Here is a 20,222-nt window from a genome sequence, read left to right on the forward strand (position 1 = left end):
GTTACCATTCTGGATCATGGCCTAGGTGTGTGACAGTGGTCTTCATTTTCTGTGAATAGGATGCAGGAGAATACTCATAGTGTTGAGGTCTAAGAGATGCAGCCAAGTGCTAGGAATAGCATCTGACCCATATTAGTGTTTATAAATGTCTTCTTCAACCCTCCTAAAAAGTTAAAAAAATTACTGTAATATAGTATTTTGTAATAACACCATCTCTAAAACTGCTACTATTAATTAAATGCAGTAACATTTTTTCCAGTTTGAGTGCTCGTTGAGCTATCTCTCCAGTACTAGAACACAGTGAAAGAAACTAGAATCAACATGTATACATATATCACCAGATCATATTTAACTAATAAGCTAAGTTCACCCTTGTTGACCACTGTCTCATTTCTCCCAGACCCAGCCTCTGAGAACCCCAACATTTTTGGTCATATCCAATAATAATAAAACATGTCATTCTAGAAGTTTTAACTATATAATGTGTTGATTTGACACTCTTTTATAATACTGCAACATGATTATCATCCTATCTTTAGTGGTACCACCATCAGGTCATTCTTTTATATTTTGGTGCTAAGGTTCTTTTTAAAAAGATTTCTTCTTTGGCACCAAATGAAGTTGTTATTTCATTTACTTAAATAGGTAGTGTCAGGCCTGGAACTGTAGAAAAGGCAGCAAAAGGCAAGAGTAGCACTGAATCTGGCAGTTTCTCCAGCAAGTCGGCAGCAACCATCCAGCAGAGGGCAGAAGCCTGAAGCACTTAAGCCCCTTACCCCCCCAGATGAATTGGCATCTTCACCCTTAAAGGAACAGTAACCCACTTACGGCTGACCAAGGGCCATAAGAGTCTCTGTTTCCTTATAGGTGTTACTCCCCTGCCCCAACTTCCTGCTTAGCTCACCTGGAGAGGCAGACCTGCCCACATCTGGATTGCTAATAAAGGGGTTGCCTCAGAGGCAAGAAGGGGATTCAGAAGATTGAGGGAGATTCAGCGAGAAGCAGGATGGAGGGAGAAGAGACAGATTTGAATGCAGGGCTGCTTATGGAGCAGGTTTAAAAGATTTAAAAGCTTAGGAGCCACACATGGTGGCTGGGATTTAATAAAGTTGATGTCTCCGGAAACCTGACGGCCTGTGGATCATTTCCTTGCTGCCATCCTGAGACCCGCCAGTGGGAAGGAGGTTGCAGGCACATGGCCTGGGCCATCGGAGAAAGGCCTCACCATCCCTCCATCTTACCATCATCCACAACAATCCAGGGTTTTATAATTAATATATGTTTCAACAATAGGTAGATTTATTTTATTTTATTATTTTATTTATTTTGCCATACCCTGCAACTCTCAGTGCAGCACTTCAGTCAGTCTCTCAGGCTCAGGGGACTATCCAGTTCGGAGTATTGCGCTAGGGCCTCCTGCATGCAAACCACGCAAGACTTCATTGAGCTGTCTCCCTGGTACTAGCACAATGATAGTGACTATACTTACCATATCATACATAAGATCACCAGAGCATATTTATCTTCTAAAAGAAGTTTGCACCCTTTGACCAGCCAGCCTCTTATTTTCCTCACTCCTAGCCTCTGAGAACCATAGTAATATCTTTTATATCTAATGATAAAATGTTAATGTCACATAATAACTGATAATATACAAAGAATGCTATAAATAGTAAAGTGATGCCAATAGGAGTGATCATAATAATGAAGGACTCTTCAGCATTCTTCTAATAACTTGAGCTTTTATAATTTGGAAATCTTTTTGTTTAATTGTTTTTTGGGTGCTCGGGGGTTATTACTGGTTTTGCGCTCAAGACTTACTTCTGGCCAGAGAGATAACATGGAGGTAAGGCATTTAACTTGCATGAAGAAGGTCAGTGGTTCTAATTCTGACATTCCATGTGGTCCCCCAAACCTGCTCGGGTGATTTTTGAGCGTAGAGCCAAGAGTAACTCCTGAGTGATGCCGGTTATAACCCCAAAACAAAACCAAAACAAAAAAAAATTCTGGTAGGCTAAGGGGACCATATGGGATGCTGGAGACTGAACCTGGATCTGCCATGTACAGGGCAAATGCCATACCTGCTGTGCTGTTATTCTGACTCCAGAGACATTCTTGAGGGCTGAGTCTGAGGGACTATGAAGGCTTTTTCAAATTTGAGCATTCATTGGGTACATCATCTGACAGTCAAGTATGCTCCATTAATGATCTATGAGTTTCAGGTTTTCTGGGCCATTTGGGCAGAATCCAGGATTTAGGAGAAGGCTTTAGAGCCTTGGAAGGGGGTGCTCCTGGTGCAGTGGTGTGAAGGTGGGGTCAGGGCTCACAGAGATTCCTGGCAGGGATTCAAACCTGAACACCGCCAGACATGACCCCCTGGCCATTACTTTCTGACCCTGGTAGGAAGTAAATGGCGGTGGCTGTGTACAGTCTGAGGTGTGCAGAGTCTATACCCTGAAATGTTCCTAAGAGTCGTGTGGTGGAGCATGTGTCTGTCATTTGCAAGGCATTGTGGGCAATCCTTGTGCCCCAGCCCCCTGGGAAGTGACCCTTGCAGAGCTGCCCTCTTTTTTTCTTGCCTTTTTTAAATTAATATCTATTTAAGCACCTTGATTACAAATATGACTGTAGTTGGGTTTCAGTCATGTAAAGAACACCCCCCCCCTTCACCAGTGCAACATTCCCAACACCAATGTCCCAAATCTCCTTCCTCCTCCCTACCCCCCAGCCCCTGCCTATACTTGAGACAGGCTTTCTACTTCCCTCATTCATTTCTGTTGTTATGATAGTTGTCAGTATAGTTAATTCTCTAACTGTACTCACCAATCTTTGTGGTGGTGTGCCAGTCCTTCCACCCCTCATCTCTATTGTCTCTGAGAATTATTACAAAATGTCTTTTATTTTTCTTAAAATAAATGAGTGATACTATTCTGTGTCTATCTCTCTCCCTCTGACATATTTCTTTTTTTTTTTTTTTTGTTTTTTGGGCCACACCCAGTAACACTCAGGGGTTACTCCTGGCTATGTGCTCAGAAGTTGCTCCTGGCTCGGGGGACCATATGGGACACCGGGGGATTGAACCGCGGTCCGTCCAAGGCTAGCGCAGGCAAGGCAGGCACCTTACCTTTAGCGCCACCGCCCGGCCCCTCCTCTGACATATTTCACTCAGCATAATAGATTCCATGTATATCTATATATAGGAAAATTTCATGACTTCATCTTCTGACGACTGCATAATATTACATTGTGTATATGTACCACAGTTTCTTTAGCATTCATCTGTTGAAAGGTATCTTGCTCAAAAAACAAAAAAACAAACAAAAAACATGCTCTTTCTTGCGGGGCCCGGAGAGATAGCACAGTGGCATTTGCCTTGCAAGCAGCCGATCCAGGACCAAAGGTGGTTGGTTCGAATCCCAGTGTCCCATATGGTCCCCCGTGCCTGCCAGGAGCTATTTCTGAGCAGATAGCCAGGACAGCCAGGAGTAACCCCTGAGCAACCCCGGATGTGGCCCAAAAAACAAAAAAATAAATTAAAAAAAAGAAAGGCATCTTGGTTGTTTCCAGAGTCTTGCTATGGTAAATAGTGCTGCAATGAATATAGGTGCAAGGAAGGGATTTTTGTATTGTATTTTTGTGTTCCTAGGGTATATCCCTAGGAGTGGTATTGCTGGATTGTATGGGGGCTTAATTTCTAGTTTTTTGAGGAATCTCCATATCACTTTTCATAAAGGTTGGACTAGATGGCATTCCCACCAGCAGTGAATGAGAGTTCATTTCTCTCCACATCCCCGCCAGCACTGCTTGTTCTCATTCTTTGTGATGTTTGCCATTCTCTGTGGCATGAGTTGGTACCACATAGTTGTGGATATTGGATGAATAGTTTCTCTTATTCAGTGGCTCTTGTATCCTGGATATTATTTCCTTTGCGGTACAGAAGCTTCTCAGCTTAATATATTCCCATTTATTTATTCCCATTTATCTCTGCTTCCACTTGTTTGGAGAGTGCTGTTTCCTCCTTGAAGATGCTTTTAGTCTTAATGTCATGGAGTGCTTTACCTACGTGTTGTTCTAAATACTTTATGGTTTCAGCTCTGATATCAAGGTCTTTAATCCGTTTGAATTTGACTTTGTACATGATATTAGCTGGCGGTCTGAGTTTGCTTTTTTGCAAGTGTCTAACCAGTTGTGCCAACACCACTTGTTGAAGAGGCTTTCCTTGCTCCATTTAGGATTTCTTGCCCCTTTCTCAAAAATTAGGTGATTGTATGTCTGGGGAACATTCTCTGAGTACTCAAGCCTATTCCACTGATCTGAGGATCTGTCTTTATTCCAATACCATGATGTTTTGATAACTATTACTTTGTAATACAGTTTAAAATTGGGGAAAGTAATGCCTCCCATATTTCTTTTCCTAAGGATTGCTTTAGCTTTCGTGTGTGTTTATTGTTCCAAATGAATTTCAGAAGTGTTTGTTCTACTTTTTTTTTTTTTTTTTTTTTTTGGTTTTTGGGCCACACCCGGTGGTGCTCAGGGGTGACTCCTGGCTGTCTGCTCAGAAATAGCTCCTGGCGGGGCCGGGCGGTGGCGCTAGAGGTAAGGTGCCTGCCTTGCCTGCGCTAGCCTTGGACGGACCGAGGTTCGATCCCCCAGCATCCCATATGGTACCCCAAGCCAGGAGCGACTTCTGAGCACATAGCCAGGAATAACCCCTGAGCGTCACCGGGTGTGGCCCAAAAACCAAAAAAAAAAAAAAAAGAAATAGCTCCTGGCAGGCACGAGGGACCATATGGGACACCGGGATTCGAACAAACCACCTTTGGTCCTGGATCGGCTGCTTGCAAGGCAAATGCCACTGTGCTATCTCTCTGGGCCCTGTTCTACTTCTTTGATGAATGTCATGAGTATATTTAGAGGGATCGCATTAAATCTTTGTGGAGTATTGCCATTTTAGCCAATAGTAAATCCCACCAGTAGAGGGGAATAAAAGTCATAAGGGTAACATTGAATTAAAATAATAGTGATTAAAAATAAAATAAAATGATGGGGCCGGAGAGATAGCATGGAGGTAAGGCGTTTGCCTTTCATGCAGGAGGTCATCGGTTTGAATCCCGGCGCCCCATATGGTCCCCCGTGCCTGCCAGGAGCAATTTCTGAGCCTGGAGCCAGGAATAACCCCTGAGCACTGCCGGGTGTGACCCAAAAAACACACACACACACAAAATAAATAAAATGAAAGAAAATCTATTTTTAGCAAGCATTAAGTATTACAAATATTAGAAGAGCTGCCCTCTTGAAATGGACAGAACTCAGGATGGGGTGCCAGGCACACACCCAGGCCCTTATTGGGACACTTGTACCTGTCTTTTATTTTAATTGGAATGGAGGCTTTCTCTGAGCTCCTCATCTCTGGAGGTCACCAGCAGCCTCCTCAGGAATGTTTCTTTACACCCTCAGGAAGGTGAACAGATCCAACTGGGAGATGTCCCCCATGGGCCCCACCTCTGAGGGTTCCTGGAATCTATGGCACTTGAAATCTACCATGATGTGGAGACTCTTCAGATGATGCAAACCAGGGTTTCTCTGCTAGCTTAACTGTCTAGTTGCCTGACTTTGGGATTCTAGTAAAGAGACCTGGCCCTTCCCAGTTCCAAAATAGGTTGACAAGAGCCAGTTGCCAGCTAGATTTACACAACAGAGATAATCCATTTGTACAAAAAGAAAAATATGGCAACGAGAATTCTAGGGCCAGGCTCTGGAGGACATGTCCTAGAGTAAGGGAGGAGGGGCTACCAAGCTATAGTAGAAATGTGGACCCCAATGGTGCCAGGAGGAGAAGGAAGACGGTGTGGGCAGAGGGCAGGATGGTAGCACATAAATCAAGGCTCAAGAACTGTGAGTGTTTCCCCAGTGAAGGTGGACTTGCCGCACTCATCAGATGGATGAGAAGGATTCAGCATGATTCCGAGGACCCTAGCTGCTCCAGACTCTTTTGTTCTAGGCAGTAGGGGGAAGAGAAGGTAAGACACCCTGCTTTTATTTTCCAGTTGGCTTCTGTGCTAGTTTCATTAGTGCTATTCCTGCCGTGCACTAGCCTCTCTATTTTAGAGTCTGTCTTATTTTGTTGCTGGACCTCCATCTAGCTGCGGGCAGAGACTGCTGGCTACTGATCCCAGACCAGGAGAACTCACTTTTGCTTATTGTGTTTATCTGTGAGTTAAAAACAAAAAACAAAAAACAAAACAAAAACTCTAGCCATCAGAGATAGTATAGGAGGTAAGATGCTTGATGCACTCAGCTGGCCCAGGTTTGATTCTGGACACCCCATTTGGTCCCCTGAGCCCACCAGGAGTGATCTCTGGGTATAGAGCCAGGAGTGAGCACTGAGTATGGGCATGGCCCCCAAACCAAAACCAAACAAACTAAATCTACTCTAGGACAAAGTCAATATATACAAATACCTGTTATATTTTGGACTAACTTGACATACAAACCAGTGGTCCCGTATTTGCCTCAGTCCCTTCAACTTGAATTACAGTACCTAGCAGGGGTCCTCAAACTTTTTAAACAGGGGGCCAGTTCACTGTCCTTCAGACTGTTGGAGGGCCAGATTATAGTAAAAACAAAAATTATGAACAAATTTCTATGCACACTGCATATATCTTATTTAGAAGTGAAGAAACAAAATGGGAATAAATACAATATGTGGCCTGTGGGCCATAGTTTGAAGACCCCTGACCTAGAGCATAAAGCTGGATGTTTGCCAAGGGCTTGTTGAGCCCAGCTGACAATGCACCCAGGGCCAGGACCAGGGCCTTCTGCCGTGTTGGAGAGGACTCTGTGTTTGCTGATTCCCACTAGAAATAAATCCAGTGCTGTGTCCTGAACCAGATGATGGAAGGGCTGATTTTTGCAGACTTCACTGATTCTTGAGCGCTTCCTGGGAGTGATTCTGCATCCTGATGGACTGCATCACTTGGCCTGTCTGGGTCTCTAGACTTGTTTATCATGCTGGTGTAGCCTTCCCTGTTCTGGAAACACATGAGCGGCTCGGGATGTGTGGGACGGAATTCAGGCCTGTTTAGAAATGCTGCAAGAATTATTAGCTGGGGGAATATAGGATCTGGGGATTGCAATTCAACTCAGAGGTGGCAGAGACACTGATAGGCAAGTGAAAGTTTATTTGCAATATGTTTGAATTCAAAGGTTACATTTATTTAGAAGTTAAAAGAGTTTTTCGTTAAAATCCCTGTTTGTTTAAGTATTTAGATGATTTTGTTCCATGATTTTTTTTTATTACAACAGTGTGATTTACCAAGTTGTTCACGATAGTCATTTCAAGCATTCAATGTCCCAACCCCAATCCCACCACCAGTGTGATATTCCCTTCACCAGTGTTCCTAATCTCCCACCTACTACTCTAGTATGCTTCTTTGCAGGCATAGCACAAACAGATTTGCTTCTTGTTTGGTACACCACAAAGACAAATGGAATAATCAAAACTTAGATAAACAAGGGTTTGAAATGCTTATTCTATCTCTCTATGGTGTTATTAAAGTCACTGTCTGAGGATTGACTGGGCTGTGGTTGGTACTAGTTGAGTTTCTGTGTGCCTGTTTAGGCTCACTGAGTTTGGAAGATTTCTTTTTTTTGTTTTTGTTTTTGTTTTTGGGTCACACCCGGCGGTGCTCAGGGGTTACTCCTGGCTGTCTGCTCAGAAATAGCTCCTGGCAGGCACGGGGGGGGGGGGGGTGGGGGGTGGGGTGGGGTGGGGTGGGGTGGGGGGTCGGACCATATGGGACACCGGGATTCGAACCAATCACCTTTGGTCCTGGATCAGCTGCTTGCAAGGCAAACGCCGCTGTGCTATCTCTCCGGGCCCAGTTTGGAAGATTTCTATGGAACTTTCCCATCAGATTACCTGTGGGGGGAAATAATCCTCTTTTTTTTTTTTTTTTTTTCTTTTTTGAGCAACTCTCATAAATCAGGACATGAGCCCCCCTTCCTGGAGCTGCTCAGGATTTACTCCTGGCTCTGCACTCAGGGATCACTCTAGAGCTCTGGAGGCTATAGGAAATTAAGTCTGAGTTTGCCACATACAAAGTGAGCTCCCTGCCTACTGCATTTGCGCTGTGAGCTCTGCCAGCCTTCTAAAGCAGCGCCCTTCCCTCATTCCTTGTCTTTTCTCTTGCTGCCAAGGCCAGCATCTCTGAGCCACAGCATGATTCAGAAATCTAGGCAGCAGGCATGGAGCCCAGGTGTGTCCTTTGTAGCAACCTCTCTGTCCAGGCACCCATACAGGCCCCTCTATTCCTCCCATGCCCATAAACCTCCAAGCTTGGGCTGGTACAATAGCACAGCAGGGAGGGCATTTATTTGCCCTGCACACTGCCAACCTTGGTTAGATCCTCAGCCTCCACAGGGTTCCTTGAGTACTAGCAGGAGTAATCCTTGAGCATCCCCTGATGTGGCTTGAAAACAAAATAACAAATGAAACAACAGCAATAACAACAACAAAACAAACCCGCATTTTTCCTAGCTCTGGGCCTTTGCAGAGAGCCTCTCTTCTGGAACTTACTTTCCCTCTCACATTGATGGTTTTCTTTTGACAGCTTTGCTCAAGTATCACCTACCAAGTCCCCCTCAGGTTGAAACATCCTTTAACCCTATCTACAGCCACAGTTGGTTGTTTCCATAATTAGGTTATCAGGAACAACATGGTGCCTAGTTGGGTCTGAAGTAGGTATGGGATAATGTTCTAGGGTAATTTGGAACATCTTTCTATGCAGCAGCCCTGCTTATTGCTGATCTGAATTTCAAATGCACTTGGGTGTCCTGCATTTGATTTGCTCAGCCTGGCAGCCTTTTCTTGCCCGAGCCCTGTGTCAGTCTGGATTCTGGAGGCCACAAGAAAAGGTGTAGCTTTCTTTTTCCTCCCCGTCATCTCGTATCTTGGTATGTGTGCAAACTCCCTTCTGTCTCTTTGGAAACTATTATAGAGAAAATATTTCCAAAAAGAGAGCCCTCACCTGGCGTCTTAGAATCATATCGAATATTCTCCACTGCAGCTCCGGAATCCGATTGCCATAGTGTTTGGCAGGGAAATGCACTGAGTTATCACAGACCGCTCCCTCCAGCGCTGGGTCATGCAAATATTTATTGCAAGCGTTGAATAATAAATGGAACAGTCTGCCCAGTAGTAAATCTGTCATGTTTGCTTGCAGCCAGGAGTTGTGACTGCTGGGGAACCGAGCTGCCTGCCTGCTCTTCCAAGGGCCCAGGCAGGTGGCTGGGCTCTCCAGGGCACAGCCACAGCTGGACGCTGAGTAGGACATAGGGGATGCTCAGTCAGGCACAGAAGAAACGGGCAGGTATGGCCTGAACAGGTCCCAGGACTCTGCTGGTCCAGAGAGGTGCCGGTTCCCATGTGAACAGCAAAGTCTTGTTATATTTTTTTGATGCCAGTTTCAGTTCTTCTGACAGATGTCCTTGGGTGGGTCTGGGAAGAGACATCACTTGTGGGTCCCACTTTGAGGCTGGACAGGAATGGAGACTGTGAATTAGACACTCTTGGTTGGACCCGGCAGGTTGAGCACCCAGGAGGCCACTATCACTTTACATTTTTTTGGGTTTTGTTTTTTTGGGGGGGGCACACCCAGCTATGCTCAGGGGTTACTCCAGGCTCTGCACTCAGTAATTATTCCTAGCAATGATCAGGGGACCATATGAGATATCAGGGACCAAACCTGGGTTGGCTACTTGCGAAGCAAGCACCTTACAAACTGGATATCTCTCCAGTCCTTGTTTATTTTGGGGGGGGGGTCATACCCGGTGGTTCTTAGGGGTATTCCTGACTGCACTCAGGGATTACTGCTGATTACTGGTGGGGACTCTGGGATTTCAGGGATTGACGTGGGTCGACGGTGTGCAAGGAAATTGCCCTGTCCATTGTGCTACACGCTGGCTCCCTAAGAGTTATTCCTTTTTTTTTTCTTTCTTTCTTTTTTTGGTTTTTGGGCAACACCTGGCAGTGATCAGGGGTTACTTCTGGCTCTGTGCTCAGAAATCACTCCTGGCAGTCTCAGGGACCATATGGGATACCAAGGATTGAACCATGGTCTATCCTCGGTGGTCATATGCAAGGCAAATGCCCTACTGCTGTACTATTGCTCTGAGCCCTTAAGTGTTATTCTTTTCAATGAGGCTCCATCCATCATAACTTATCTTGATTAGTATAAAAGAGAGAGTAGAAGTCATGTTTATTTATTTATGAGTCACACTCAGCAGTGCTTGAGAGGGGCACACCTGGCATCATAATTTATCCTGTAGTCATTCTAACAAACTTCCAGCTTAACAATTGGCTCCAGACTGTACAGACTCAAGGGATGGGCCTCCAAGGGCTCTTTCTAGCCCTTAGATATATTTGGTGGGGGGGGGTATCTAAAAAATATCCAATTGAGGGACCAGAGTGATAATATAGCATCGCATATGGTCCCCCGAGCACCTCCAGGAGTGATTCCTAAATGCAGAGCCAAGAGTAACCCCTGAGCACCTGTGGGAGTGACCCCCAAACCCAAACCAAACAAAATAAAAAGCATATATAAAATATCTGGTTGCAATCTTTTAGTAATTGGGATATTTTCCTGGCATCTGGCCTGCTGGTGTCTGTTTTTAAAAACTCTCTGGCAGCATCTGGTGTACATTTCCATATGGAAATAGTGGTGGTGAAAGAGAAGAAACTCCCGGCCCCACTTGTAATCCTGCCTAGCTGTTAACTCACTTTTGCTGCAGATTCCACCATTTTCCATTGCTCTCATCCCTTGCCTTTTCGCTGACTGTAGGTAAATGTGTGTGGATAGTGCTTCCAGCTTCCTGGAACCTCTGACTTGGACCACCTCTATTTATGGACACTGTCAAATTTCCAATTTCCAGTTCCCACAAAGCCCTAAGAGTGTACTGAAAAGGGAGCACATTGGGGTGTGTGTGTGTGTGTGTGTGTGTGTGTGTGTGTGTGTGTGTGTGTGTGTGTGTGAGTGAGCTTCTGGATGGCAGGAAAGTGCTTTGAAAGGACCTAGCTAACATGCAGGAATTATGGTCATGGTGATTTGTAACAGCTAAAAGGACAAGAGACAGGAAGTGAGTCCCCATGGCCCAGGAGAGTACTCGCTCCATCAAATTTTGTCATTGACACTGACAGTTATTTTATCACATGGTGCCACTTCTGAATGCAAATTGTTTACCCAAAGAAATTAAATGAGGTAGGGGCCGGAGAGATAGCACGGAGGTAGGGTATTTGCCTTGCATGCAGAAGGACGGTGGCTCGAATCCCGGCATCCCATATGGTCCCCCAGCCTGCCAGGAGTGATTTCTGAATGTGGAGCCAGGAGTAACCCATGAGCGCTGCCAGGTGTGACCCCTGTAGCAAGTCAGCCCCTGAAGAGGTTGACTGATGGAGGGATGGAGGATGAGGTCTTTCCCCTCCAGCTCGGAGCACTTGTCTGCCACCCTGTTCAGCCGGCGGTTCTGTGGTGAAGCAGTGGGTAAACAGCTCGCAGACAGGCTTGTGGAAATATTAGCTTTATTCGGTGGACAAGACTGAAGTCCAAAGCCTCAGCATCAGTTCCAGCCAAAAAGCCCCTTGCCTTCCACAGACCCTTGTTTTTATCCCCCAGTATCAGGTACCACCCAATGGTGGGATCAGATATCACCCAATGGTGGAAGCAGAATCAGGTACCATCCTAGGGTGGGGGCAGAATGCCAGGTCACACCATAGGGTAGGGCACAATCACCAATCAGGGTAGGGTCAGTAACATAATAATCCCATAAAATGTTTACACACACACACACACACACACACACACACACACACACACACACACACACACACGAAAGAAATTAAATGAGATAGCAGAAAGGTGATCTTGTCTTAAGTTATTTTTTTGTTTGTTTATTTTGAGCCATACCCAGTGGCACTGAAGGGTTACTCCTGGCTATGTTCTTAAAACTTACTCCTGGCAGGGGCTGGAGCAATAGCATAGTGGGTAGGGCATTTGTCCTTACATGCAGCCAACCTGGGACTGACCTGAGTTCGATCTCCAGCATTTCATATGGTCCTGCCAGGAGTACGTTCTTTATTGTTTTGTTGTTGTCATTTTTTGATTTTAGGGGCCACATCTGGTGGTGCTCAAAGATTACTCTTTTGAAAGAGGTCAACCTCTGGTTGTTTTTTTTTTTTTTAGGCCATACTTGGTGATACTTTGTGGTTACTCCTGGCTCTGCGCTCAGGAATCACTTCCTGGTGGTTTCCAGGGGACTATGTAAGAGGAGGTAGGTTCTGAAACAATAAAGGAGTCAAGTTGAAAGCAATACATATGGAAAATATTTTGCTTCCAACTGAGCTACTTTGTCAACAAGGCTAATTGTTAAATTTAGTGTTAGGCTGACTTCCTTAGGGCTGCAAACATTGGGAGATGAGAATTTTTCACTTTCTTTCTTTTATTTTTTATTTTTATTTTTTATATTTAAGCATCTTGATTACATATTTGATTGTGATTAGGTTTCAGTCATGTAAAGACCACCCCCTTCACCAGTGCAACATTCCCACCACCAATGTCGCAAATCTTCCTCCATCTCACCCCACCCCCACCTGTACTCTAGACAGGCTTTCCAGTTCCCTCATTCATTCACATGATTATGGTAGTTCTCTGTGTAGTTTTTTCTATAACTGCACTCACCACTCTTTGTGGTGAGCTTCATGAAGTGAGTTGGAAGTTCCAGCCCTCCTTTCATTGTCTCTGAGGATTGTTGCAAAAATGACTTTTGTTTTTCTTAAAACCCATAAATGAGTGAGACTATTCTGAGTCTCTCTCTCTCCCTCTGATTTATTTCACTCAGCACGATAGATTCCATGTACATCCATGTATAGGAAAATTTCATGACTTCATCTCTCCTGACGGCTGCATAATATTCCATTGTGTATATGTACCATAGTTTCTTTAGCCATTCGTCTGTTGAAGGGCATCTTGGTTGTTTCCAGAGCCTGGCTATTGTGAATAGTGCTGCATTAATATAGATGTGAGGAAAAAATGCTCCTCATCACTAATCATCAGGGAGATGCAAATCAAAACAACTATGAGATACCACCTCACACCACAGAGATTGGTGCATATCACAAACAATGAGAACAATCAGTGCTGGCGGGAATGTGGAGAGAAAGGAACTCTTATTCTTATCCACTGCTGGTGGGAATGCTATCTAGTCCAACCTCTATGGAAAGCGATATGGAGATTCCTCTAAAATCTGGAAATTGAGCTCTCATTTGACCCAGCTATTCCACTCCTAGGGATATACCCTAAGAACACAAGAATTTTTCACTTTCAAGAGCTTGTGAGTATGTAGGGTTCCAAGAAATCGCATCTAATCACAAAAAGGTCCACTTGCCAAAAAAATTTCAGAAGCAAAATTTATAATCCCCCCCCATAAATTTTATGGCAAAATTTTTTTCCCTTGAATGGAGGATGTTTAGAAAATGTGTGAAATACTTGCTACTGAGGTCTTTAGAAAGGATGTCCAGGGTATACCTAAACAGTATTTGGGGAGCTATTTACAGTGATGCTCAATCTGGCAGTGTGAACCTTATATCCTGGTGCTCAGGTCTAATGGTTTGGTGAGGGAGGTGTATTGTGTCAGGGTTGACATGATGTCAAGATGTCTCACTCTCATGTGCTCGACCTGGTCTCAACCACTAGGACATGTACAAAACTGTTAGTTTTTGTTTTTGGGGTCACACCCACATGAGTTGCATGCAAGGCAAGGGTCTTAAATCCTGTGCTCTCTTTCTGTCTTCCCTGCCTCACCCTCCATTTCTTTTTTTTTTTTCTTTTTGTTTTGTTTTTATGGGTCACACCTGGTAGTGCTCAGGAATTACTCCTGGTTTCATGCTCAGAAATCGCTCCTAGCAGGCTCAGGAGACCATATGGGATGCTGGGATTTGAACCGATGATCTTCTGCATGAAAGGCAAACGCCTTACCTCCATGTTATCTCTCTGGCCCCTCACCCTCCATTTCTAATGGTGCCTGTTCTGTGAAATGCTGATGAGATTATTGCTCAGGAAGTACTTTCTCTTCCCTCCTTACTTCACTGGTCGTTTACTGGTTCTGTCACTTGCTCTGTCCTCTGGATGGTCCTAACGTCCTCACACTCCTTTACATATTGATTTGGTCATGGAGGGACAGGGCTGCAATCTAACAGCAGGTCTGCAATAATGTGATTTTCAGATAAGGATGTTTTGTCTTCTTCATAGGAGCACACACCTTGGAGCGTCATTGGTCCTGGAAAATAGAAAGACAGTTACAATGAACTGAACATAGGCATCCTCTCTGCTTTACTTTTTTTTTTTTTTTTTTTGCCACATTGGCAATGCTTAGGAGTTACTCCTACCCCTGGGTTCAGTAATTACTTCTGGTGGTGCATGAGGGACCCTATGGGATGCCTGAGATTGAACCTAGGTTGCCTGCTTGCAAGGCAAACATGGTACCCACTGTACTATCACTCTAGCTCTGACCCAGGGCTTTTTATTGCTGTTGTTGCTTTGGTGTTTGGGGTCACACCTGGCAATGATCAGGGGTTACTCCTGGCTCTTTGCTCAGAAATCACTTCTGGCATGCACGGGGGACCTGGGATGCCAGGATTTGAACCACCATCCATCCTTGGTTGGCTGCATGCAAGGCAAATGCCCTACTGCTGTGCTATCTCACCAGTCCCTGTTTGTTTTGATTTTTGCCATCCCTAACAATGTTCAGGGGTTACTCTTTTTTTTTTTTTTTTTTTTTGGACCACACCTGGAAGCGCTCAGAGGTTACTCCTGGCTCCATGCTCAGAAATCGCTCCTGGCAGGCTCGGGAACCATATGGAATGCCAGGATTTGAACCACCGTTGGTACTGGGTTGGCTGCTTGCAAGGCAAACGCCCTACTGCTGTGTTACTCTATGGCCCCAGGGGTTACTCTTGCCTCTGAACTCGGAAATTACTCCTGGTGGTGCTCAGGGAACCCTGTGGGATGTATAGGATCAAAACTGGGTCAACTGCATGCAAGCCAAAGCCCTCCCTGCTGTGCTGTTGTTCCAGCCATGGCCTAGGGATTTGACTCTCTCTCTGCAGCACCAGCCACTGACCATTTCCCAGCACACACTGGGCATTTTTTTTTACACCATCTCCTGCTGCAGCATTTCCCAGATGTGTCCAGTATGGTTGCTGGCTTGTTAGCACACCTTCTGCTCTGGGTTACTTCTCTGGGTTGGCTCCTGGAGCACATCAGTGAAGGTCAACAATCAGGAAGAAGGGGGTACTGCAAATTGAAACCAGATCCATTGGGTATTGAACCCAACAAGGGTTTTACTCCTGTCCCCCAATGTTGCCCATCTTCCCTCCTTGCCTGTCTGAGTAGAAGGGCTGTGGGGAGTGAAGCAGATTGATGAAATTAGTTGGCAATCAAAAAATGATCTTTCTTATATTTGGGGGGGGGCTGGCTGAATGAGATCAAACATGAGAAAATTTCATTGACTTAGTAAATTATTCTTTTTTTGTTTGTTTGTTTTTTTGTTTTTGGGCCATACCTGGCCATACCCTGGTAACTCAGGGGTTACTCTTGGCTATGCATTCAGAAATCGCTCCTGGCTTGGGGGACCACATGGGATACTGGGGGATCGAACCATGGTCTGTTCTAGGTTAGTGTGTGCAAGGCAGATGCCCTACAGCTTGTGCCACCACTCCAGCCTGTAAATGATTCTTTATTAACAAACTATTTGAAAAACAGAGACATGGTGTCCTAAAAACTAGCTGGCACCAAGACAAATTTGATTGCTCGTCCATGTAATGACCCACATTATACTTCCATCCCGGGCTTGCTCTAATTTATGGTTTCCGAGTTCCTAACTTGGCAGAAGGATTGGCCTGAAAACCAAGGGCCTCACAGAGGGCAGAACTGATCTGACAAGATGAAGATTCAAGGGCAGGAGAGTACGGACTCTTCTCAGAAAACTAATTGAAAAGAAAGAGCTTCCCTTTTGGGATCAGGTGTCAGTCCTGACATCTCTGTTCACCCATAAGAGAAACTCAGCCCCATTGGGTCCTCACACTGCAGGAAATTGCAAAAAGCCAAGGAGGTGAGTGGAACTTGAGATCAGAGGTTGAATTGTGCAATGGTTGAACCAGGGGCTGTGTGTGTCTTGTGGTTGGGCAGCCACAGAGAAGATCCACGTCTGCCCCCCACGCCCCGTGATATGCACCTGACAAAAATAGAACATGATGGGCTAGAGTTCTGAGAGCACAGCAGGGTGTGCAGACGGGCAATCCGAGTTTGATTTCTGGTGTCATTGAGAGCTCTCTGAGCACTGCCAGGAGTGATACCTGAATGTAGAGCCAGGAGTCAGCCCTGAGCACCTCCAGGTATGGCCCCAAACAACAAACAAACAAACAAACAAAAATATAGAATGTGAATAGAATGCCATAACACCATTTTTCTTTAAAGGCCTCCCTTCACGGTAAGACCTCCAAGGCCTTTCTCCTTTCTCCTTTCTGCCCATGCTGTAGCATCCATCCCACAAGGTGGTGTATTAGCCACATGGAGAAGTGGTCAGGGCTTACTCCCACTAGGGCTTCAATCTTGTCACATGTGGTGACGGGGATAGAACCTGGTTGGCAGCATGCAAGACAAGAGCCCTAAATCCCAGCCTCCTATATATATATATATATATATATATATATATATATATATATATATATATATAATATATATATATATATATATATTTTACCGAGACCATTGTGAATTACAATATATATATATATATTTTACTGAGACCATTGTGAATTACAAGTCTTTCAGGCATGTAGAGACAATGAATTAGGTCATTCCCACCACCAGTATTGATCTCCCCCCACCAGAGTTCCCAACATGTTTCCCATATCTCCACCCTTAGCCCCTGGTCTACCATTGTAACAGGTTCATTTTGTGTTTAGCTTGTTATAGTTTATGTCTCTTGATTTTATTGTTGTTGGCTTTGGCTTGGGTATTAGTCCGACCATATTTCCCCCCACTCAATGCACCTGATACCATTTGGCTCCTGGGCCAGCCTCCCGTTTTTTTGAGGAGAATTTGGGCTAAACCCAGTGCCAAGGTACTAGAAGGCATCAAGAATTGTCTCCCAGTCAAGAATCTCCACCAGGAACATATGTTTGAAACGGGGCAGAGAGTTAGACACAGCCCCAAGGTCAGCATTAGATGGGGTTGAGACCGAATGCCCTTGAGATATTGTCTAGTTTCCAGAATACAATGTTTGAAGATCTTAGAGTAGTAGGTGGAAAATTTCAATTAAAATTATAAAGGGCAAGGTGCAGATGAAAAACTGAAAGATATGCTTTTCTTAAATATGTAGGATTACAGGAAATTCAACAAATGAGCAGATTAGCAAGAAATTTGTTAAAAATCTTGTTTGTCTTTCTCTGGAAGTAAGTCAAAGGGCAATTGCTTTTTTTTTTTATCATTTGCATTTACACTTTTTCCCTAGTGCTCTGTAATGAACTCTATTACTTTTGTTTTAAAAAAATAAAAAAATAAACCCAAGATAATTTTTTTTGAAAAGCAGTGCCCAGTATTCACAATTGGACAAAAAAAAGGGGGGGGGGAGCATGAAATAAGTAGGGTAAAGGGAAAAAAAGAGGTCTCAGTTAAATTAGATGTCCAATTAAGCGATTCGCTTGGCTGCAAAATTCCTTTTTGACAGACAATTAGTTCAGAGCAAATCAAATGTTTCAGCAGTGTGTTTTTATGGGGCGATTAACGTAATTCATATTTGATGTGTAGAAGTAGTGTGGTAATAGGGAAACTTTCCTGAATGGCAGTTGAAGCTGGAATGGCTGGATTTCATTTCTCTTCCTGGAAGTTGGTCTGATTGAAAAAGTTAAGCCATTTCTTTGACGAATCAGTTGGATCAGCTGATTCTTGCTGGATCAGCAAAGGAGGCTATGGGTTATGACCATACGTCACAGTTGAGACCTCTGGGGACCACCAATAAGAATCGTGTCAATGGGGGGGGCATGGTATGAGACTAAGACACCAATGGATGGGATGGGAGGGTGACACAGAATGGATCTTACTCCTTCCCTGCCTATCTCAAAAGATTCAAAAATGACATATAAATTTCCTTTAAATATTTCTTCTAGATACACTCTTTCATACGCATACGTTATCTAATATCTCCTTATGTAGCAGCAACTTCTCCTACCCTTGGGATCCTACAAAATCTATGAAATCACTATGAAATAATAGTAGACAAGTCTCTGTTCAGAGTTCATGTAAGCAAAAGGTCCTGGGGACTGTTGGTCATGACACCTTGACTCCCCACATGCACTAGTAATACCTTCTGGTGTTGTCCCTTTTTTGCATAGGCACATTAGAATGGGAAAAATGAACAGATCCAAACAAGTACTTATATAATAGAGATAGGAACACGAAATTTTTTATACTACAGTGGGACCTTACATCCTAAACACTTGGCATAGTGACTTGTCCTAGACTCCAGTTGATTGGACAATGACCACTCACCCCTGAACCATGGATACCACCTATGGAAGGAAACATGATTTCCTACATCAGCACCAGGAACAAATTCTACCAAGGAAGACCCTACCAGTGCCATATCACTGACTTACTCCAAAGACAGTTCTTAGGTCACCTTGACAGCCAGGCAACAGCAACAGTCTTTTTTCAGGGCAGGATTCTCTGCAATGCTAAGGGAACCAGAAGATACTACACTCACCTGGACTTTGACATAACTCCTATATAGAAACCAGGACCTATAACTACAGTTACCCAGCAGCAACAACTGTGGTGGTGAAGAGCTTACCACCAAGAATGACTATGGGGTTGGACATCCTAGTATGGCTGGAGCTTGAGTTGATCTTATGCCAAAATACCTCGGGGGTAAGATCTCTCTATTTTTTAGGCCAAAGGTCTTTGCTTTCAACTCCTTCCATATTTTGCTGTGCTAATGCAAAAGACACCTGCCACACACACATTAATTTTTAATTTTTTTTGTGTGTTTTTTGGGCCACACCCGGTAACGCTCAGGGGTTACTCCTGGCTATGTGCTCAGAAGTTGTTCCTGGCTTGGGGGACCATATGGGTCGCCGGAATTGAACCTCGGTCCATCCAAGGCTAGCGCAGGCAAGGCAGGCACCTTACCTCTAGCGCCACCACCCGGCCCCAATTTTTAATTTTTTAAATTTTTTCTCTCTTTTTTTTTTCTGTTTTTTTTTTTTTTTTTTTTTTTTTTTTTTTGGTTTTTGGGCCACACCTGGTAATGCTCAGGGGTTACTCCTGGCTATGCGCTCAGAAGTTGCTCCTGGCTTGGGGGACCATATGGGACGCCGGGGGATCGAACTGTGGTCCGTCCAAGGCTAGCGCAGGCAAGGCAGGCACCTTACCTCTTGCGCCACCGCCCGGCCCCAAATTTTTTCTCTTTTAGTGTATCTCCCATCTCAAAAAATAGCGGGGGGGGGGGGAGTGTACTAAACCTTTGGGTATTGTATTAACGACTTTATTGGTGGTTCAATAATTTTCACAAATATAACTGCTAATGAACTCTCTTCCCTTCTTTTTCCATATTTTTTTAATTCTCTATTTTCTTTTTCTTTTTTTTTTTTTGGTTTTTGGGTCACACCTGGCAGCGCTCAGGGGTCATTCCTGGCTTCACGCTCAGAAATCACTCCTGGCAGGCACGGGGGACCATATGGGATGCCGGGATTCGAACCGATGACCTTCTGCATGAAAGGCAAACGTCTTACCTCCATGCTATCTCTCCGGCCCCAATTCTCTATTTTCTTTCTATATTTGAATAACTTCACTTTCTGTCATCCTAAAACAAATGTATTATGATCAGTTATGTTAACTATGGAATTAATTTTTTAATAAATTAAATAAAAAAGAAAATAATATTTCCTACTTCTGCTGTACTTTCCTAAGGTAATCTGACTTTTCACCAGGTATCTTTCTCCATTTGAGAGAAAAAAATAAGCAGAAGTTTTTATTGTTTCATTGTGCTGTGCAATTTCAAAGTATCAAAATGAAGCTAGACTTCAGGAATGGCAGGACCCAGAGGCTCTACTGTCACTAATGTTGGGTTCTTTCTCTCTGGTCTAAAGCTCTGAGTTTTGTTTTTAG

The sequence above is a fragment of the Suncus etruscus genome, chromosome 15 (assembly GCF_024139225.1).
Source record: "Suncus etruscus isolate mSunEtr1 chromosome 15, mSunEtr1.pri.cur, whole genome shotgun sequence".
Lineage (NCBI taxonomy): Eukaryota > Metazoa > Chordata > Mammalia > Eulipotyphla > Soricidae > Suncus > Suncus etruscus.